Consider the following 23,853-nt stretch of genomic DNA (forward strand, 5'->3'; position numbering starts at 1 on the left):
AAGGGGTCATGAACCACTTTTCCAAGTAATGATGTAATGACCTCAGTATCGGAGTTTACTGCCTCCCGAATCGATTGCCGCAAAAATTTCTCGAATCCGTCAAGAATCAGCGGAGTTACGGGGGTTTGGCGCACGCTCCGAGCGCTTTCTCTCTTTTCTCGTGCCGACGAGCGCAGTGGAAGCTAGACAGGGAGGGATGGCATAGGGGAAAGAAGTTACGTCAGCGCGCGTCATGAAACGCGATCGCTCTCCCGCTGTGATTCGCTCGCGCGAGTGCGGCTACCGTGTACTGAGGAGTGCGGCGCCGGCAAGTGGCGGCACCCCGCGGCAAGAAGCGCATCTGATCCGAACGCCGCTCTCGATTTACGTCGGCTATCGGCCAATAAGCATGCTATGTCTCTTGCGACGTAAACTGCCAGACGCCCCGCCCAGCGACGAGAGTGAGAACCGGCCTCTGTTTGAAAAGAGGGCGCCTGGGGAAACGGCAACTTCGCGCTCCGCTTGTGGCCTTTACACGGCGCGCACGACTGTAGTATTTGGCAGAGCAGTTCATAGCCGTGTCAGCTTTCCGCAGGATGTGTTTTTTCAACAAGCCCAAGGGGTGCTTCATGACCCCTTTCAGGTAGTATGCGAGGGATTATTGGTCAGCTGCCGGCTCCTGAAAAGGTCGCGTGCTACGTGACGCCAACAGGCAGAAAAAGAGTGTTCCACACTCGCCGCCATGGCTGCCATCGGCGCTGACTAACACTCCTAGGTTTAAATTTACATATATACCCCATAAATTGGACGGGAGGATGACCACGCCGTAGCTCAGTGGTAGAGCATCGGACGCGTTATTCTAAGGTCGCAGGTTCGGTCCCTGCGGGCGGCAAGTTACCTTTTCGTCCACTTTACTTTCTTCACATTCATATCCTAATTACTAGAAATAACACCCCCTATACTTTCCTTTGCATTATTGTCTGTTAGTTCTTATTAAAGGGATCATGAACCACTTTTCCAAGTAATGATCTAATGACCTCAGTATCGGAGTTTACTGCCTCCTGAATCGATTGCCGCAAAAATTTCTCGAATCCGTCAAGAATCAGCGGAGTTACGGGGGTTTGGCGCACGCTCCCAGCGCTTTCTCTCTTTTCTCGTGCCGACGAGCGCACTGGAAGCTAGACAGGGAGGGATGGCACGGGGGAAAGAAGTTACGTCAGCGCGCGTCATGAAACGCGATCGCTCTCCCGCTGTGATTCGCTTGCGCGAGTGCGGCTACCGTGTACTGAGGAGTGCGGCGCCGGCAAGTGGCGGCAACCCGCGGCAAGAAGCGCATCTGATCCGAACGCCGCTCTCGATTTACGTCGGCTATCGGCCAATAAGCATGCTATGTCTCTTGCGACGTAAACTGGCAGATCCGCGACGTCAACGTGCAGACGCCCCGCCCACCGACGAGAGCGAGAATCAGCCTCTGTTTGAAAAGAGGGCGCCTGAGAAAACGGCAACTTCGCGCTCCGCTTGTGGCCTTTACGCGGCGCGCACGACTGTAATATTTTGCAGAGCAGTTCATAGCCGTGTCAGCTTTCCGCAGGATGTGTTTTTTCAACAAGCCCAAGGGGTGCTTCATGACCCCTTTAATATTGTGTCTAACAAAGAAAAACGAGCCCTTAAAAGTTATCTTCTTTCCTACATCAAGTGTGTAATTTATTACAAGACATTAAACATACTAATCGCTACAGATCGCAGCGGCGCAGCTGAGCGAGTTTTGAACTTCCCGCTTCCATTTTGCCTATAGCACTGTTCCATTTTACGTAGGTAGCACCGGCGACCGATCTGATTTGATATGTCCAACTTACGTCACTGAACCTCCGGTGAGCAGCGAGCGTCGTCTGCCTGTGTTAGAACGTGCTCCGTGTTCACGTGAGCTGAGCGACAGTGTTTATCTCGAGGTTTCTTTTCTCGGACACCACGAATTGCCCAAGATGCATTGTGTGCTGCATATTTAGTGATTGGTGGCTTGTAAAGCTGCGACACCGTGTAAGGCAGCTGGCGAGCGGAGTCGCTTCTGCTTGTCGGGGCAGTGAGTGTCGGGCTCTCGCTGTACGATAAATGCCAGGATACACGCGTGTGCGCCTGTAACTTTACCCCTGAAGACGCAGCCACACTGTGCGAGTTTACGCTTATCGGTGGTCGTTCTCGAATGCTTTTTGTCGCATATTTCTTGGAGTTTTCATATTGCTGGCGTACAGGAGAGTAAAACAAAAATGGCTGATAGTGTTGCTTCACCTGTCGGGGCAAATCTCAACCACACCGCGATCCCCTTTGTCTCCGCTGCCCGACGGTGCGCTGCCGAAGTTGATTGCAGAGGTCACGGAGAGGGTAGCGCATCTCAACCCGTCGAGCGCGCTGCCATCTCCAGCGACTGCTGCTCTTTCGGCAAGCTAACGAGGAAAGGCAGGGCTGAGAAGGAGGGTAACATATAATTGCCCGTGGCTGCCTTCACACAAGGTGCGTCGCTTAATTTAGGGTGTGAATGATTTGGTGATGTTGTAGCATAAACGCCGACAAATTCTCGAAAAGCCGTTTCATAGTTGCCTTTAACAGGCGTCTATTATAATTAGTTAAGACTCACCTTTTTTAGTGAAACCGCCTTTTCTCGTGTTTTACACAAAACCGTCGTAGGCTGGCCCATGACTTTCGTAGGCTGGCTGCCTACAGTGGTGATGGTCTATCGCAGCGGAATCATCTTGCAATCAACACAGGCTTCGCGAACGAATAAACAAATGACACAAGGCCACGCCTTCGGTTATAACTGCGCATGCGCAGGAATGCTTCCGTGCGTTGCTACATTGGCTATATTCCGGTCTTCACGGAGCGCGCTCGCGTGTTCACCCGAACTATGCTCACTGCTGTACCTTGTGTTCTTTTGAAAAGCGTAGCGACGCCTTCGTCACCTTCTGATGCAATGTAATAAGAAGTCGAAATTACAAAATGGTTTGTTCTGGCAATCGTACATGATACACGCTTTCTACCGCAATTACGATCAATGGTCTTTGCCACACGTGCCATTAATGCAAGAAGCATTGATCCGGCTATGAAAATATCAGTCCAGCGCTGCGCGCTCGGAATACGGCCAATCATACACATCATAGCGCTCGTGTCGTGTTTGTGTTCTTGGCTCGTGTCTACGTATTCTTTTTAAATGCGGAGCATTTCTTAGTCGCACCTGCGGCGTCGGCCGCCGTCCACGCCCCCACTGCGCATGCTCGGCTCGTCTCGTGCCGGCAGCAAGCCTCTCCTCTCCCTCCCTCGCATGCTCGGCTCGTCTCGTGCCGGCAGCAGGCCTCTCCTCTCCTCTACCTCCCTCCCTCCCACCCTCAAACGCGGGCAGTGTGTATATAAGCGGCGGAGCGCGCGTTCGGAATTCAGTCAAGGGCGTATTTACTTGGCTTTCGCTTGACTTGACGCTTTGCTTGATTCGAGTAGATGCGATAGAACGAACAGTGCCTTCAATCAGCGTCCCACCACTCGTTGAAGGCAACGTTACCCCACCCTCATCGTCGTCGGCGTCAACAACAGCAAGCAACGCAGAAGACAAGGCTGCGAAGAGACGAGCATACGACGCCGAACGCAAGCGTTTGAAGCGAGCTGTGGACCCGGAACTTCGTGCACGAGAAGCTGCTGCGAGACGGCAACGGCGGGCTGCGGATCCTTCACTCGAGGAACGAGAAGCAGCTGCAAAACGGCAACGACGGGCTGTGGATCCTGAACGTCGTGCTCGAGAAGCAGCAACCGTTCGTGAACGTCGAGCAGCGGATCCATCACTCGGGCAGCGCGACGCTTCTGGGAAACCCAATTACGCAACATTCACGCGATACCCCCACCACTCTGCGACGCATTTACTCGAGTTCCCCCCGTGGGAAGATGCGGGCGACATTTTCTTTTGGACTACCTGCTCTATGATGCATTCTTACAAACACGCCCACATTTGCGTTCTCGTGTTCACAGACACGTCGATAAGACCTCCTATCTTCTAACCACCAATATCTGAGAGCCGAAATTGTAGACATAAATTCATAGCTACGTAGCTCATTTAAATATTTCTACGACGTTATGCACACCTTCTTGTTTTTAGCAATTATTGTTTTGGAAAATCCAGCCAGTTCCGCGCTGTGAAAACTGTACAAACTGCGCAGCAGAGCTGAGGATTCGCGCCTGTCTCTGTTGGCGCTCGGCTTGCGTCTTCCGAAGCTGAGGGTTATTTCGCCTCCGCTGCTGTCTTTTCCGTAGATCTGCGTCTAATTCCAGACGTTTCGGTATCCCTTTGCTGGCATCGTGCCGACGAAGTAGCCCTTCGGCGACGCTGGCGTTCCAAACGTGCAGCCTGCTCGGCGTCCATAGAGGAAAGCGTAACCTTCATTTCACTCGTCTTGTGGTTTTTGTGTCTTTCGTCCCGTCCTTCGTGCTGTTATATTTTGCAAATATCGCACCAACTTGCCCAGACAAAGTCTCTGCTTCCTTTTTGTTTCACTGGCGCTCTCTGTTGACTTATTTTGGTATTGACTTGACCTGTAGCGCCCTTTGTAGACATATTTTGGTACTTTGAGCGTGACGCCGAGCGACGACATGAGACGACAGCCCAGCCCCAGAAAGCACTCCGCACTTAAAAGAGGACTGTTTATGTTCGAAATATGTCGGTTGGGCAGACTCTGCATCAGAAAGCTTTTCTTAGCTGAGTTCAACAATGAAACTGCCTCACATATCGGTGTGGTGTCACGGCATTGCGGCTTTCCCGCTAAATTTTCTATTTACGCTTAGAACGTTACAAATAGTGGCTGAGTAAAATGTGTACCTGATATCGTACGCAGCACAGTATTCCTTTGTTCGTACCTTGCATTATAATGTAGCATCGGGAAGACGCTTTCAAAATATGACGTCAAAATAACCTGGCTAAAGCACGCTAAGATAGAGTCATCGTTCGCGTTTACTCTTTGCCTCTTTTTGCTTACCGCGGATAAAGGTAAGGCTGTCCAATTGAATATTTGGTAGCAACTGTATAAATCCAGATTTATTCGACACAGCTAATAATGATTGTTGGGATTTTACGTCCCAAGACCACGATATGATTTTCAGGGTCGTCGCTGTGGAGGGCTCCGGAAATTTTGACCATCCGGTATTCCTTAAGGTGCGCCTAAATCTAAGTACACGGAGCTCTATCATTTCGCCTCCATCGAAACGCGGCCCGGATTCGCCTTGATACTACCGATAACCTTTAGAGTGAACTTAACATGCGGCGAGCTAAAGTAATACCCACCCGTACCTGTTGCGCCATCAGTGTATACATCAGCAGGGTCGAGACGCCGTGCGATCCACTGCACTTTTGTAGCATTTTTTTTTGTTCGAACAATTCCTACTATTTCACTTTCCTTATCCACCCTCGCACGTACTGGAATGGAGCCGCAGTTATAAGAACCAAGTGCTTCCCGATACCCCTTCCTGCGACAGCCTATAACATATGCCTCGAAGAAGACAAGGCCGCTTGTCGAAACGCTGGCTCCAGCGACACCCCGGATTCAAGGATTCGTCATCTCTACAGCAGATGTGTTTTTCAAGAGCCGAGTAAGACAGGGAGGGCATCTACAAATTGGTTGACTACCCCATATGTTAGGGCAAAGGTGAAAGGAATACAAAATATGATGGAAGACATGACCCAAAAATAGACTGAGAATATAAACAAAATATTGGCCGCCATCCCACCCTGCGAGCGTGAATGTCCAGCGAAGCTGTATCAAACACCACGCATGCTGATAACGGGGTATGTTCGGTTATTACTTTAGAGCAATGGTAGTGATAATCGCTTTGTGGTCGCTGTTGTAGAGCGTGATTGGTTCAGCGACCATTTTCACCACACGAATTTGTTCCTTTCGTCGAGCATTCTGTTCACGCTGTTCTTCTTGTGTCCGTGGTCTAGCCATGTGTGCCAAGAACGCCGCAGGGGCAAAACCCCGAGCGCGTGACTTAGGAGACGAAGAAGAAGACTGGTTCGTGGAGCTTACCGGCAAGAAGACTACAAAGATGTCGAAAATTTTCTTCGATGTCGCTCCTAGTGTTTTATTGGATACCATAAATTATTCTACAAGAAACGTTTCGGATTCCTTCCGTGTGGAAAGTAGCGAAGGTGATTCCTCGGCTTGAAGATACGAATTAAGGGCAGCATTCGACCGATTTCGTTAACATCCAATTTTGTGAAATAATTGAGAGATTATTACACGCACGGATAAATATATCTGCGACCGCCAAAGGATTATTGAGTCCCTGACAAATTGGGTTTAGACCAGGGCTGTCAATATGGTGTGCACACGTTGATCTGGAGAGCAGAATCCAGCTGGCACTGCGCCAGAAATAATATGCAGCACTAGTTACTTTAGATATCTCTAAAGCTTACGGTAGTGTAAAGTACCCGATATTACTAGGAACGATGAAAGAGATTGCCTGACTATTTTATTGCGTGGACGACTGAGTTCTTGCTGAACAGGGAGTTTTACTGCGTACAGAGCGGCATTTCAACTAGGAAATTCAGACAAACACGCGGTGTTCTCAAGGAGCGGTGTTGTCTCCGCTATTTAATATCTTGCTTAGCTCCATTCCTTGTCATCGAAACGTAAACCCGTATGTTTATGCTGATGATATAGCATTCTTTGCTTCGGCAGATGACATTCAGTCCCTGTACGACCTTTTACAGGATACTGATCGACCTTAGAATATTGGCTCGACGGTATTCGTTTGACCATTAATGTACAAAGTGTACAGTTCTGTCATTCTCTCTGCTAGACCATACAAATATATCCCTCTGATTCCATCAAGCAGACATTCCTCAAGTGCAAACAGTCAAGTACCTCGGAATTATTTATTATGGAAAGCTTAACTGGCGTATACATATTGAACATATGACGACGAAAGAGTCATGTGCGATAGGAATACTCAGAAGGATTAGCAATCATCGATGGGGCATGCGCAGAGACACATTGATAATGATTCACCGCATGTATATGCGCCCCATACTGGAGTTTGGATGTGGCTTATTGTCTGGTGCCCCACAACGTCAAGCGCTTCGCTGGTGCCTTGGGTTACCAAAATTTGTAGCAAATGCAGTTCTACATAAGGAATCATGAATCCCATCTCTGAACACTAGATTCAAAATATTAACAGTTCAAACATTCTTAAGGCTCTATGAATCGCCGATCAGACGAGGCCAATATGTATTTATAAGCCAACCAGAACTGTTTTTTAATTCTAAAAAGACAGGGCGTGCAAACAAGGACACAAGAAAGAAGTCAGGACACCACAAACGCCGTTTTTTTTTAATGTCTCGTGACCTCGGTTCCACACCCCACAGGTGATTTTTACACAGCGGCTGTTGGACCCATTAAAGATAAACCTTAATGATATAATGGTAATGAAAAATAGGTTGAGTACATTGGCGATATCATATGATGATATCTTCCCTAACAACGCAAAGTTACTTCCTTGTAATGTACTGAATTGACTTTTTCAAGATCACTTAAATCACATTAGCACGACTGTTGTGATAACAACTGATGCTTCGCAGTGTGAGGAAAAGGCCGGCGTTGGAATTTTCCCCACACAACTAGACTGGTCCTTTTCTGTAAGACTCCCTGATTATACATCAATATTTTTGGATGAATTCTTAGCTGTCATTTTAGCCCTGCGTAAACTTCCCTTCTCTATAACTTCAGTGGCTAAGTAACATATTCATTATCATTGTGTTCTGCTTTAGTAACTCCAGCTCAATCGCATACTCTGAGATTATTGCGCTAACTTGTTACAAATCATTTGCGAAACCTGCGGTTAAATTGGGTTCCGGGGCATAAAGGAATAGTATTGAATGAAGTGGCGGACACTTTGGCAAAGGCTCCCCTTGCAGGCCCAGTCCTTGATCTCCTTCCTGTTATGGCGTTCGTCGCTGCGGCCAGATTTAGAAAGCACGCTTTATCATTGCTTACTCCAAGTCTCGCTTCATCACCAGATTTTCAGCACCTTCAGTTCCCTTGGAGCAGAAAATGGTGTAAAACAAGGCAGACACAAGTAGCAATGACAAGAATGCGATCTAGGATCCCAAATTTTAATTTGTACATCCACAGAGCTGGTCTGACGATCTCTCCTACTTGTTCCTCTTGCAATGATGGTGGAAACAATCGAACATTTCTTGCTGGACTGCCGACGTTTTTCCTCTCTCAGAAAACGAACCATCGAAATTGTAATGCGGCACCTTGGTCAGCCAATTACTTCAACTGTACTGTTGTCATTTGGGGCTTCTGTGCTGGGGCACTCGGAGGGGAATATATGCAGTGCTATAGAGAAATTCATCTGCGAGTCAAATCGTCTTATTCGACACATCAACCGCTAATAATTTTTAAAATATGTCATAATCACATAACGACTCTTGGTCATTTGTGAGGTTATGCAACGTGGTCTAGGCTAAAACTGCTATTCATTAAAACAATACTTCATTCTAATTGACTCTGTAACCTGTATTAGTACTTAAAAACTTCAGACAATATGACTCTTGGCCAATCCCCCTGAGTGGCCAATCGTCCCAGGAGCATCGTCGTCATCGTCTGAGTATCAGTGACCCATACTGCTTCTTTCTTGCTCATTGGCCACGGTTTCACACCCCCAAATAATTTTTGTTCAAAAGAAACAGGACAGTATAAATGTGGACATTATACAGGTTATAGAAGCTAATGGCTCAAATCAGAATATTAGGATAAAATATGATGAGATTTTCCCACCAAAATCTAAATTCCAATCTCTCAGATTCTCAAACAACAGGTTACAAGATTACCTGGTAAGTACATGCACAGACGAATAACATAACAGCCAAAGATGCGTCAGTGAATGATGAAAAGGCAGGCGTAGGAATTGTCTCCCATTCGCTTGGCTGGTCATTCTCATTGAGGCTCCCAGATCTTCCTCCAGTTTTTGAAGCTGAGCTAGTGGCTATCACTCTGGCGCTTCGTAAACACCCTTCGAATGAAATCAGTGCCATCATAAGAACAGACTCTCTTTCGGTATCTACCGTTCTTACAGCCTCAGATAACTCTCGAGCCCTTATGACATTCCGCATATTAGTACCGCCACAGCTAAAGTTGCTAAAATTATTGTGGGTTCCAGGTCACTATGGATTACAATTAAATGAAATGACCGATTGCTTAGCCCGAGCATCACTGGATGGCCCAATAATGTCAGTACTTCCAGCAGTGGAATATCTAACAGCGATCAAATATAGAAAATTAGCAATTTGTACAGGCATAATGGAAACAATAACGAAATGGACGGGCTATCAGCATTTAGAATTTCCATGGAAACCTCAGTGGAGTCAATCTAGACGATCGGAAGTTTTGATAGCCAGATTTCGATGCCGTGTCCCCCCATTAAACTTATATTCACACAGGGATGGTCTGGCGAATCGCCTGTCTGTTATTTCTGTCAAGAAATAGAAACTGGTGAACATTATTTTTTGTCGTGTCGCAGGTATTCATTACATAGAAAACGACTTCTAGTTATTCCGTTTTCGAAAATAGATTTAAGTTTATCTGCAGAAATAGTACTAAGCTTCGGTGCCTCCGTTTTGGGACATTGCCGCAGGGATGTATTCGATGCGGTGTGTAATTTTATTCAAGCCACAAAACGTATCCCATTTTAATCTCTACTTTTACTTTAATAAATATTCTTACAGTAATTAAAAATTGAAATCAATTCCAAATTGTTCGGGTCAGAGGAATACACCTGTTTGGTCTGCTCAAATTTGCGCAATTTTTAATACATTAGTAATCATTTGCTTTTTTTTTCAAATCTTTTCTTTAAATTATTATTATTATTATTATTATTATTATTATTATTATTATTATTATTATTATTATTATTATTATTATTATTATTATTATTATTATTACGCATTCTGGAAGATAGCAGTTACGATGCGCAGTCTTGGCCAAACCTCCAGCGTGGGTGTGTGCCAGAGTTTCTAGGATCTACTCTACTATACAAGGAGCCGTGCGCTGCAGGCTTCGATAGTCGTCGGGGCTTTGGACCTCGTGCCCACGGCGCTCGCCCCGGTCGAGCGTGACCTGGCCGCCAGCGAGACATCATGGTGCGGCACAGCATGTTCGAGTTCGAGCCACCAAACCACACGACAAGGCTTGTGCACAGAACGCGACCACGGCGGACTCGACACCACGTTGCCCGGTGCTACGGTCATCGCAACGACGGTGCGCGTGAGTGCTGTCTTCGAGAACTTGGTGAAGCGGGAGTGAAGCCCGTTAAGACTATACTGTCGTCAAACGCTAACGAACTTGGCGCTTTGTTTATATCTAACTATGCGTCTTTGGGGCGCCCTTTCGTGCGTCATTGTTCTCCTCGACCGTATAAATGATTTCTTCGTGTCGATTGGCTCTCCTTGTGCGTGGTCGATGGCCTGGGCCCACTGAGTAACTCAGTGGGCCCTCACTCATCACACCATGGCAGTCTTAGAATGAACTGAATGAGTTGCTAAACGGGTCTCTTGTTCATATATGAAAGGAGGAAACACAAGGGGGGGGGGGGGCGTTTGACGTCATTCGAAGCCCTCGTGTGAAGTGCAAAGCAGCTGCGACCTAACTTTACCGGGAACGCGAGGGAGGATGTTCCCATTGTTCACAGACGCCTTCTTATCCACCATGCAGTTTTGATGCTTGTTTTGTGGTTTTCTTTATTAACGAATAGTGAGCTCTATGTTGTATGCCTGATTGCAAATAAAGATGTACCGTCTGCCTTCAATTGTTAAAGGGCCCCTAAAAACCCAGAAGTCAAAATTTAGTTGCGGCGTTGCAGTTGTGCACGAGTCTACAGCGATAGCTAGCGGAGTTACACGCGTTTGCTCCTTTCGCTCTTTCCTTCGCTACGCTGCGTTCATCGGCTCATCTGCCCACCTCTCCGAACGCCCTTCCTCAGCGTCCGAGGTGAAAATGCAAGGAGTGCGCGCATCTGCTAGCGAGGAGCACGCGAGCGTCTGTGGTGAGTGATGGGATTTGCCCAATTCCTGTGGCACATACGCGCTATAGCAGTTTTGTGCTGACGCCACGAAATTTTCAGACCAACGAGAGGTATAGTGCTTCGCTGTAAAAATAGATGTGTGAAGGCGATATAGCGAGCAACCCTTTTTAATGTTTGCCATTGAGCCCACTTGTCTCCAAGACACTGCGTTCTGCGTCTGCTATGCTAAGGGTCGTCTCTACCATATTCGGCTACAACCTAAGCATAAGTGCAAGCTGCGCCCGCAGTTGTCGCTGTCCCACCCAGAGGGAATTTCTATAAATTCCCCATCTAATTGCTGTTGCAAATTTACGTGACTCAAGCATGTCTCGCGTATTTCAAGTAGGTGAGTATCCCACACAGGCACGTGTTGTGTCGCTAGTTTTCGGATGAAAACTAGAACTTCCTGGCAAATCTCAGCCAATATTACGACTTCGCACTGCTCAGCCAAACGTTACATTTTAACCAGGGAAGAAGAACTTTTAATTGTTCATATGCGTAGTATTTACATTTACAGTGAAAAAATACTTATGATTACAACGGGAGCCTTCAAGCACGACTCTCTTGCAGTCGTGCCGCAGCACTGGGGTCGGGGCTTGTGTTTATTCTTAGGTGGGTGTAGCCCACTATAGTGCCCAAGAATTTTTTTTCCGGCAAAGGGCGATTGTCCGTTCAGTGTTCCTTTACGCAAGGCAGTTCAGTCTTGAGCCGCGCGACCGACTGGACTGTCCACTGAGGAGCGACTCACGGCGACCGATGTCCACAGCTGCGCAATCCGTGGCCACACCGAAGTACTGTGACGTTTACGTATGCTCTCACCGCCACTGCCTCGTAAGATAAGCAGGCGTCCGGCGCATCCGATTGGACTTCAGACATTGCGACATCAGTCCCGCAGCTGAAAAATCGAGCAGCGACCGACAGCAGTCAATTTTCGAGAAAAAGCTTCCACTTGTGATCATCTTCGTTGCGCGACCTCTGAAAGCCGCTGGTGTGAATAAGCCCTAAACCAGCTGACGGTGCCTTTCGGGACGCATTCACAAGAGATTCACAATCGTCTCTTCACAGAATGAGTAGTTGGATTTAGGGCATGTCGGTCAATACCATGCAAACTGAAGATGTACTTCTGAAGCTAAGGACAAGTACAGGCTGTGCAGTCGTGGTTATTCAGCTCACAATAGCCCTGGTGGAAGACTGAGTTGTAGACGCAGGCCAAAATTATGCAGACAGATTCCGCTTTGTTCCATTATGCCAGTGCAAGCTCAGATGTAGTGACGGAATAAGTCATCATGCATACGAGTCACCGGGGGCGCTATTGGCGGCCAGTATATTGTTCAATTCACCATATGCCTGATGGCATTACGGTCCCGTCTGAAAAAAAAATGGCAAAGCTTCCACTAAGCCGCGCAGTGTTTGAAACAGCGAAATAGGACGATTCTGAAGCAGAATATGGTGCTTCTAGGTTCACCTAGGCCTTAGCTAGGTGATGCAGGTTGTTTCTAGGTTGCTTCTAGGTCGTTGCTAGGCTTTAGCTAGGTGATGCTAGGTTGTTACTACGTTGATTGTAAGCGCAGAGAGGTTCGACTTAAACCACAAACAGTCACAGACACGGCATGCATGTCAAAAGCTCCAGAGACAAAAATTCACGCTGAAACCTTGCATTCACACCTCTCATAGATCTACGGGCGCGTCGTCGCTGGCGTAGGCCTCCCATGACTTCGGAGTCTTCTGGCTGCCACTGCTGCCTTTCCCATTACCTGGTATTCTCTCGTTGTACGTACTCGGGGCCTTAGACTCGCCGCCGTCGCTTCGCAGTCATTTGTTGTTGGGCTAACTGTTGCCTTCTTCATTTTTAGTGGACCAGAGGTGAGTAGTGAGTGATTGTTGTTTTTTGGTTCGTCAGTCAAGGTACGATTTGCTAAACAGCTTCGCTGTTAAAAAATGCCAATTATATTTGCATACTTCATTTGCGAGACAGGCCTATCGTATATGTATGGCACTCAAGGTGGAGTAATCATTTCAAGCTAATCAGCACACCACTTCGATCTGCCCATTACTTAAACGTTCGTTTCATGTTAACTACACATGCCAGTTTTTTCGTGCCGATAAGCTAGCGATGTCGCCAGACATTTCCGTTTTCCTCGTGAGGCAAACATGTTGTTGCGTTTATTGGAAGTATTCCTATTACACGGAGAAAAGACGTCAGTTTTTGCCTGAACTACGTGGTACTTCGCCTGCAGTTTCGTGTGTCTGGTACGTTTAGACTTCTCTATTTTGATATGTGCTTCTCTTTCACTGATTGCTGACACAGTGCGCCAGTATATCTGGGCGCTGAAAAGTGGGCATGTATCTTGAAAGAGGTAGAAACATGGACACAGCGCTGAATGGCAACTGATCATTTGATTGAAAAAAAGGAGACGTATATGGGGCATGAGGGGTCTGCATGAGGACTCGATCTGGCAATTCTATCGACGCCACGCATTGTTCGCCGCTTCGGTGGGTTACACAAGCTGCACAATTTTCTCGTCCGTGTCCTTCACGATAGCGCTTTAGAACAGTGACGCCGCTGAAAGCTGCGAGGGCAGCAGTAAGTTCAATATATGACCACATTGTCAACTGCAAAAGTTTTCATGAAAAGGGCGTGCTTCATAGGGGTCATGGCACGCTCACCCAACAATTCGCGATTTTCAGCGAAAAATACAAGTGGAGCGTCTGTTGTGCCTATACGTAGATGAAAAATGTACTGTAAACCAATATTTCAGTGCTGAAGAAGCCCTGGAAGTCGCCGGCAACAGATCTCGCCCACCGCCGGCGACCGCCATTTTGCCATGGCGTGTGTGACGTCATGTGCTGCACGGAGCAGAGCCGTCGTCTTCTACCAAAGTTTCGGCCCATGCAGATCGTTCAATTTCAGTGCCTAGCTGAAGAAAGCTCAAATGGCTCGATTGCACGTGCAGCTGACCACGAAACGAAATCGTTCGCTGGAATGCAGACGCTCGCACGGCAAGAATGTTGTTACGTCAGGACTCGCGAGTGCGCTAGTATTGTCCGACTCCCAGGCCTGTCGCGTGTTTATAAAAGCGTTCAATTTTAATTTAAGGGCTCGACCAAATGAGCTAAAATTTAGCCAGCTTGTTTGTGAACGCGCAAGGACTGAGCCGCATAACACAGATTATGATCGAAAATTGGGTTCATGGCCCATTTAATCCCTCGCCATGCCTGGCCCATACACGTACGCCTTGCCGTCATGAACACTTCATCGCATATACAGCACTTGTTGCGCACATCGCGATAGGCTTTCCCTCTTTCTTGTTGCATGTACCTCTCCCACAGGCATTCACCAAGCGACACTTGGGACCCAGTTTATGGGTGCAGAATGCAGTGCAAGCAATCGGCAAAGCTGCTATTCTAGCACTTTTACATTCATGTTCTTGAGCCTTTATCACTAGTATATCGTTTTACGTCTGATGTGTAAACGCTTGATCGGTGTACATGAAGCGTCACTGTATTTGACAGTGCCATTTTGTGTTAAGGTAAGAACGCTAAACGAGCTGAGACTTTTCAATGACGACATATTTGAGAATTTCCATATGATACGACTGAAGTTAATTAGATCTGCATACGAACGGAATAGAAGAGGGAGCATGTCTAAAATAAATGTTCATTCGAACGTTTATTGTCGATAGTTGACGAGTTGTCTTCAGCCCAACTTAATGCGCCGTATTTTCCTACTTGTGCAATGTTCTCCGAAAAATGCGCCACACACAAGGGAGAATTGTTCCGTCCGGGTTATATGATCTCGCGTACCTTTAATACTGGCTAGCGCGGATTCAACACAACACCGAGAAAGAACACTGATGCACAGGACAAACGCCACTCCCGTGCATCGGTGTTCTTTCTTATCATGTGTTGAATGCGCGCTATCCAGTATTTAAGATTATGAGCCCAACAACGAGCTTCGTTAAGCACTCGTATACAACCACTGTGTGCGTGGAGACTGCATAACTGGCAGCCTCATGGGAGACTATGGGATGCGCGTGACGTCACTTCTCCGCAATACCAGGAATGAGCCTATATAGGTGTCTGTTTGTCGCTTCTCTTGTCCTACACGCAAGATCAGCTCTAGAGGTAGGCCTGCCATTTGCTATTGAAGCTTCCCCTTTCGCGAGAGGAGGATCTTTATCGTGCAGCGGTGAAAGTGCGGTCTCGGGAATTCTGCCGTCAAGCCACCTCATTCTCATCGCTGGAATTCTCTAGTGATCTTCCTCACACAAGCCGAGGTCAAGTAAGCGGCACACGAAAGGCCATATTTCTTGTCCTAATTCAGCGGCTATGATCTTCGAGCGCAAACACTGCCTGCTTAGCTTTGTGGAGCTATTGTTACGTACGTCTGACCTCCAGCCGCTTTTTTCTTGGTTCAAAGCATAGGGCTGAAAGGATTGAGCTCTTGCAGCACACTTGTTGCTTGTGATTTCCTCACCCATTCAGCCCTTACAAAACTTGACTGCTCTTTCCCCGTTTCCCTGCTGTATACAAGCGTAGATAAAGAATCCCATGTTCTTTCTTACTCCTTTACTTCCAAGTAAGTGGCCAAACAAATTTACTTTTCACTTTCTTGTGGAGTATGGCACGTGCCGCGTGCATTTCTCACGAGTACGTTTGCTGCATGCAACCCAAGGTGCTTATCACCAAAGTCATACGCAGCACGCAACGAAAAAGCGCAAATTACTGTCGCCGTTGCTCTTGAGAAAATCTACAATGCTGCATTGACATCGCAAATTCCGCCATGTTGCCAAAATCTAATAACCAATCGGAGAAGCTGCAGCGGATCTATCGTCCAATTGGGGCTCGCAAGACATGGAGTTCGACAGCATGGCGAAATTTGTCACTGTCCATAATAGCAGCCCCGTTGACACCACGATAGGACCGCGAGAACCTGTGCCTTTGTCCGCGCCTCATATCCAAATTATATCGAACCCAGTGGCCACCGATAGAAGGCGCTTGCCAAGTCCACGGCACGCTGCTAGACCACACTAGACAAGTTTGACGAAGACTGCACGTAGCCCACTTTACTTGAAACTAAGGACAAAACCTAGAAGTGGCGATAGGTAGTCGTGAAGTCACGTAGGGTGAGTAGGGGGTGGCGGGGGTGCTTTCTCGCCCGTTAGATCAAAACATTTGTTTTGTCCGAAACAATGGACAATTATCAAACATATCCAGAAAACAATAAGCAGCTTTTGTTTGTACTTAGAGCATTACGCAAAACACTTCTGGTATACTAACGTAATGTATCCGGTGGATTGTTCGAAACGTTGACAAAAACGTATTGTGCATTTTTTACGAGAGTTTTTCTTTTTTTCAGTGTTGTCTGAACAACCTACCGACTCACTGTGCTGCATAGGAGTCACTTGTATGCCTGGTTCATTGGTAAAACATTAAGGCAGAATAAACGGCAAGGTTTCTTTTTGCTAGGTTACATTGAAAAATCAGAGATCTCTGGACTGCATAGAACTGGAAAGTACGGAACAAGGCCGTGTTCATGGCGCACGCTATAATTAACTGAATTCAACGCTATGTCACGTGGTCACAAGATATGACAAAATTTAAAGCTTGTGTTATAGCTATTTATATGAACAAGTCTCGGGCGATTACTAATTTCCGACACCAGGCGCGTGGAGCAAGAATGATTCATTAACGCTCTTCTTGTCTGCTACGATTGCGCAACGAACACAACGATTTAAAGAGCAGTGAAGAATCTTGATTGAAGCACGGTTCTTATGACGAACACGCAACGAATTTTGGTTCGACATGCCGTCCGGGTAATTTAGTGGGGAAAAAAAGCGGGATATCTTAACGCAACTCACCGACTACGTTTTGACCGTGGCTGGCATGCCGAGCCATCGCGGACAGCAGCAGTGCTTGGTGTAGTACTGCGAGGTCGTCACAGCAATCGCTTTCCTCCGCGACGACACATCCACAGCACTCCCATCAGGTTTCTACGACAACGAACAGCTGACCGGGTGTTCCGATCGTCTTTCCAGAATTGCCCTGGTCGTTTGTCGAGAGACCTGACAGGCATGCCGGAAAGCCAGTTCCGTCTAGACGTCTTCGCGTGCAAAAAACGTGGCAAGTGCAGACATCGTTTGGCGCGCGCACTGTAGTAATCGTGGACGGCGTCAGGCGTGCGCGCTACAAAATCCCGGGCAGACAGCGCGAGCGCCTGCGAGGGAACGCCGGGTTGGAGAGTGTGCAAAAACCCGGCCGGGTGGCGTTGGAGGCGCTGCAGTAGCGAGCTTCCCCATTGGCCGGCGGTGCACCGCCAGAGAGAGGAGGCGAGTCGGGAAAGAGGACGGAATGCCCACAGGTGAGCGGTGCACCTGAGCGCAGGTATCCGGTGAGAGCGAAGCCGCTCTGGGGAGGGCGAGGGAAACGGAGAGCGAGGAGGGTGTTCTCTCTCCCGCCCGGCCTCTTCCATCTTCATCCCTAAGAAGATGGGGAGGAACCGGAGGAATGCTTATCTTTCTGATTCGTTTGTCTCGCGATCGCCTTATGGCCGCGTGTGGATGGGGGCGCGGCCCACTGTGCAAGCTTTGTTTCCTGCCCGCTTCCGTTTCATTTGCGCTGTTGCGGCTTCGGTGGGTGGGCGCAGCACAGAGACACCAGTATGTCTTTGCGGACGCCACTGGCCGCGTGCCAGCAGAGGAGAACGAAAAACCTCCTTGAAGACAATTGTGTAAGCCTTGGCAGACCGTGCTGGCTAGACTCCCCAAACGTTCGACGCGGTCTCACGACACCAGACGCGGAGGATGCGACCTTCCATGAATATTGCCTCTTTTTTATAAAGAGACAAAAATGGAAGAAATGGTCGGTTACAGTGCCTTTTAGAGGCACTTGCTTGTTCGAAAAATATTAAAGGAAGCTGGGCGAGTGCTTCGCGGGGACGCCTGTGTCAACATCAGTCAGTTATTACCTACGATGTTTCGAAGCATACAGGCTTAATTGCAAATTCGGGTAAACTCTCTCTTTTTCTAATCCCACGTTTCCCCAACCCAGTGCAGGGTAGCATGCCAGGTTAACCTCCCTGCCTTCCTCGTTTCTCTCTCTTGTCTTGTCGTGTAAACTTTACTTTCTGTACCGGACGTCGTCTGCAGTAAGTGGTCGGGACAATGAATTAACGTTACGGGAGGAAAATTACTTCTTCTGCGCATAATCTAAATAAAACATCAACAGATGAGTTACTGATTTGGCGTCGGTAACCGAGGCTTCTGAGGTCATCATGAAGTTTCGTTTCACAAGCATTCCTTGCACCCGTATACTGTGGATGTTCAGATACTTCGAATGCGAATGAAACATATATGCTTCGGAGGCCACATTTCTTGGACATTCTTTATTCGATTTACAATTTGCACTAATCGAACTGAACACGCGTCTTAAAGGTTGACGAATGACATCGTACCTTAAGTATGAGTGTAGTTATGATTTCGTAACGAGAAGATACTTGCGATTTCGCCATAACGCACTCCACTCGCCTCCGGCAAGCAGTGGTCGGTGCGACAATTGCATGCATGCAGCTTGGGTGGGATAACGCGTCGGGTTTGGCTCCTTAGCATGGCGCTGGTTCTAATTCGGCGTCGCCGCTCAAGTAGCGATCTATAACAATGCATCTAGGCACGCCTCTCACCCTGCAAGCCCTGAAGGAAAATGCGCGAGAACGGTTTGTGCTCATCGAATACGCCGCGGCTGGGCGTGACAGATGGCACGAGCGGGGCTTCACGTCGCGACCTGCGTAAATTGCGTTGCGGGGTCTGAGTGCGCGCTTTCGAGTATTGCACGTATACCTTTGCTGCAAGCTGGAATTAGACAGAAATATTTAACGATGATCCCGGAGATGTTAGCCTGGTATATCGATTGGCTTGCATCTCCATGCGTCGGGGATTGGTACATACACAAACCACGCGTGCTCCGTGTCAGGCATGCTCCGCCGCCAAAGAGGCCTCGTGAGGCGCTGACGAAGAACGCACAGATAAACAGTCCCTTGTTTCTGGCATCACTTGTGAGGCAGGGTACGAATTCACAAGACTTCTCTTTCGTACGTGCGTCTTCCCATTGGTCAGCCGGCTTCACTAATCATATGTCCCGCATCGTGATTGACTCAAATATTCTCTTACGAAGATTTTTTAGCGTAAAACATTTTTGTGAATACGGGCCCTGAGCTACGCATGAGATAGCTTACGGGTACGAGGTGTAACACTAAAATGTCGTAATAAAATATTCACCATTGCTCTTAAAACAAAGTAAATAAAGACATTCCTAACGCATAGCGCAGCAAAGATTCAGTTGCAGGGCGAGTGCTCTTGCCGCTACTTGTCTCTTCAGTTATTGAATAGTGACGGAATATTCGATACGAAGCGAGGCGCTCAAGCGCACGTATTGGCGGTCACCATCCTCGACCACACTGTTCGTTTTGCGAGTGCTTCGAACACTTGCAGGTGACGACTACTGCATTTTAGGCGGCATGGCGTGGGCGCTTCTATCACACGTTGCTCCTAGTGCGACTGCCGAGCTGCCGCTGCATGGTTGTCTCATTAGTGAGGTGCTTTCACCTGTGATTTCGGGTGACGCTGTCTGTAGTGCTGGCTTCACGGCACGGTCTTCCTGGCGCAGGATATTCGAAATTTAGAACTCGCTGCGCTATATCGGTATCGCGTATTGGTGCCACTTTTTCTATTTCAAATAGAGACAAACCCGTACGAATAGCGTAATGCGAGCTGCCGTCCGCGCACATAGCGCGAGCGATCGTTCATATGGCGGCGTAAGTATGAGCCCTTTTGCTTATCGCGGCATGAATATTCATGAGGCACGCTGAGTTCCAAAAATGTTCCATGTCGGGAGCAAACTTATCATTTACGCTCGTTAAAGCCGTCTTTTTCACATTTTCTTGCCATTTTTCTGATCACTAGGTTTGCACACACTTTTATCAATACGGCTCAGAGGCGTTGATAACCGATTGCAAAGAAAGAAATGTGGCCATGTACAAGCATTAAAGCGATAGTGTTGCCCGTGTCGCAGAAGGCTTCGATGTCAGCGTGTGCGTAGTTGACTGGAAACGAAAGGTCGGCGTTGTCCAAGAGCGAAAAATTGGGATGCATGCAAATCGTAAAAGTGATGGGTTCGAGCCGGAATCGAACACCGGCCTTCTACGTTATAAACAGCTGCTCTACTGCACATTCACCCACGCACAACAGTCGTTACACAGAAAGAAGTTTTAAACAGTATTGTGTTAAAAAAAATACTGTGTTCTAAAGGACTTTTATAAACAATTACAGTTTCAGCCGGATTGGTATTCACTCTTCATGAATTGCACTGCTCTAATACGCTTTTAGAGCCACGTCAGTGCTTGAAACTGTTGAGGAAAAACACTTGTACAGGCATCATGTGATGCGAAGATTCGCGCTAAGACATGATATATTGCGTGCCAGAAGCGGAGAACCGCACCAGACTTCACCCCCTGTGAACTGCCCAAAGAATGGGCGATTTAAAGACCCACTCATTACAAGGCGCTCAGCCATAATTATTAGACAATTTTACTATAGCGTTAGCGTGATAGCGGACTTAAGGGAATAGCGTTACCGTGCCGCAAAAGTTCGTTGCGGACAGTGCGTTTTAGTATAGCGGGATAGCGCTTACGTGCTCAAGCTGTGACGGTGGGGTTTGCTAGCGGACTATGAATGCTCTAAAAAAGTAAAAAAAAAGAGCTTAAACTGCTCTCCTTTATCCCCACATACAGAAATATTGCTACTTTTTAGTAATAATCAAAGTAAATAAATATGAACAACGTCCCAAAAGAGAAAACTCGTGTTGCAGATTTGCTTACACCGACCTTCTTGCAAGGCCTAGGAACGTTCGAAATGGGAAACGATCTAAAAACTCCTCTAAGTTATCCGTAATGCTCGGTCGTCGAAGCTGCCTGAAGGCAAGCGAAGCCATTTACACAGTCGTTGAAACAATTGAATCCGTCCACATGATGCAGCGCTAAATTCGGTTCGAAGCAGGCGTCCAAAACTGCCGCCATGTTTTACGTATACTTAACCACGCAAACACAGTAAGCTAAACCTAAAAAAAAATAAAAAAAAATATCGTGCGTGCGGTAAACGCTACGGGTCGTCTAGCGTAATGCGCATGCGCATTTCGATCCCGCTATGCCGCTAAGCCCGCTATTCCGCTAAGCCCGCTAAACTCTAACTGTCTAATTATCGTCAGCAGCAGCATTAACATCGTGTGCGGCTGCGTAGGTGTGCGTATGCCCTTACGGACGCGTAGTGGGTACTTAGCTAATTCGTAAAATGATCGATTATGGCGTAGTGGGCACTTCATAACTGTACATGCAGTAGGCATGCATTCTCGAGAGCCTTTCAAACGGCCAGTGTTGCGCGCACAGACGTTGCTTTCCTCGCCGCATGGTTTAGGTGTCCGCGGCGAAACGAATCCTGGCTAACGAATGAGAAGGCCGTGCCAGCGTCCTCAAAGTCTCTTTCCGAGTGTCTTACCCCACATGAGAGAAAAGAGTGCACGGATAGAAAAGGAGAGCTGTGGTGCATATTTAGCACCTACACATAGTATCGCTTGTAGAGCTTTGAGGCACGGGCCTTATCATTTTATTCACGCATATTTCTTTTATTTATTTGCTTTATTAGTGAGAGAGAGACAGCGTGTGTGTGGGAGAGAGAGAGACAGAGAGATCGCTTCGTTTTACAGGGTAGAACAATTGCATGGCGTCGTTGTTCCGTACAGACCGCACTCTGAATCCTTATGCGCTGCATATGCTATGCGACGTAGTTTAAAGCCTAAAAACCGAAAATGTGCATGCGGCCACGTGATTCCAGCACGCGTCGTATCGGTCAAAATTACAATGCGTCCTATAAACTGCGCTATGGAACCGTAGCTGCCACACATCATCATCGTCATGGTGCTCTCATTTGATGTCCACTGCATGATCAAGGAAACTCCCAATCACTTCCGATTGAGCTCATTCCGCTTAGTGCCTGACAATTTTCTTTCGGCCATCCTCGACTGCGTTTTTTATTCCATGCTATCCATTCGGTTGCTTCAACTGATCACCAGTGCAGTTTGCCAACACTTTTGCTTATGTCACGAGTTACCGCTTGAAAGCTGCTGTTCTGGAGGCTATTTCTCGCGGTGGGAACAAAAACCAAATTTAGGCACTGTTGAGGCGATGCTACCAAATGAGAGGCCCGAAATACGCACATATTTTGATAGCGGTGTTTTTCATAACAGACGTATCTGGGCGAAAAGATAACCTGCCGCCAGCAGTTACTAGTATAATAAAGAATTTCTGATGCGGGATTGCTAATAAAGTCATTCTCCAGAGCACACATACAAGTGCAAGCGTAATTAGGTCCAGTGCGAGTGCAAATTGATGTTCCACTGAATGGAAGTAATGCGAACCGTCAAATTGAAAATTAGGTAGGTGTAAAATTAATTTCAATAAATTTCGCGCACGCACACACACACACACACACACACACACACACACACACACACACACACACACACACACACACACACACACACACACACACACACACACACACACACACACACACACACACACACACACACACACACACACACACACACACACACACACACACACACACACACACACACACACACACACACCACACACACACACACACACACACACACACATTATAAAGCATTTGCCTAAAACTTGGTTTCGCGTACGTGTGCGCTCTCCTTTCCTTGCACGTACCAGACCCACGGAGGCTTCCCTATGAAAATATATTCCGTGGAATTGAGAGGCATGTTGTGTCGTTTCTTTCGTATGGTCAGAAAAACTGTTGCTAGGGGTCGTAGTTGTTCAATTTAAAACGCACATAGCGGTGTTCCAGCAAACTCAACTCGGAGTATAATTTGTCTGTCATTAAGGCCTCCGGCAATTAGGCAAGGAAGAGAGACTACATACCTACGTGCATCCTGCATTGTTTCTTGTCAGTGTGTTTCTTGAGGAGATGAGGACATTCAAGTAGCACGACCGGAAGCTGAGCTAGTTTTTAGGGGTTCATGATAAAAGACGGTACGAACACAAGAAAGAAGTCGGGGCTACACAAACGCCGGCGTTTGTGTTGTGATGCCTCTTGTCTTGTTTACGTGTCCGCCCCGTCTTTTATTATTTTGAAATAGTATCGGCAATTACATCGAATTCATGGTATGTACAGTCTTTACTGGCAGTGTTTGTATCATCTGCTTCAGCCCGTGCCTCCATTGGCTAAACCCCCTGCTTTTACACCTTTGTCTTCTCTCGTCAGAGCTGTCAGGGAAGCTGGGATACACATCTTTCAGTGGCGTACTTTTTCATAACTTGAACGTCAAAGGCCAGAAACGCGAACTTAGATTCACGAACTTTAGGCGAATAATGTCAGCAGCAAGTTGACGTCCAAAGCTGATCGATAATGTTTGGGAATGATCGTACAATGTCTATCCGCCGCCTTTGAGTTTATTGCTGTAACGTTACTGCTGCGGCATGGCACATAAATTAACATTATTTGTTAGGCGGGTCGAGTACTTGTAAAGCTCCTGTTAAGTATCACTTCTCTGTGTCCTTATTTGGACTCCTGTACACTACACGTATGAATGCATAACATCTAGTATGGATCTCTCTCGCGAAAACTATTAAAATCTGGGAACTTCCTCCTGCGAGAGTGGCATCGGGAACGGGCGATCACAATTAGAGGCCGCGCA

The 23,853-nt window shown here is 47.4% G+C and overlaps 1 long non-coding RNA gene across 1 annotated transcript in view; it reads right to left on the reverse strand.

Annotated features, from left to right (window-relative positions):
• LOC125757108 (uncharacterized) overlaps positions 1–17,229 on the reverse strand; it is a 134,260-nt gene extending 117,031 nt beyond the window's left edge. The window contains exon 1 of the long non-coding RNA XR_007415054.1: positions 16,935–17,229. This is a non-coding gene — a long non-coding RNA (uncharacterized LOC125757108). The remainder of the gene's footprint in view (positions 1–16,934) is intronic.
• Positions 17,230–23,853: the final 6,624 nt, after the last annotated feature.

The sequence above is a fragment of the Rhipicephalus sanguineus genome, chromosome 2, assembly GCF_013339695.2.
Source record: "Rhipicephalus sanguineus isolate Rsan-2018 chromosome 2, BIME_Rsan_1.4, whole genome shotgun sequence".
Taxonomy (NCBI): domain Eukaryota; kingdom Metazoa; phylum Arthropoda; class Arachnida; order Ixodida; family Ixodidae; genus Rhipicephalus; species Rhipicephalus sanguineus.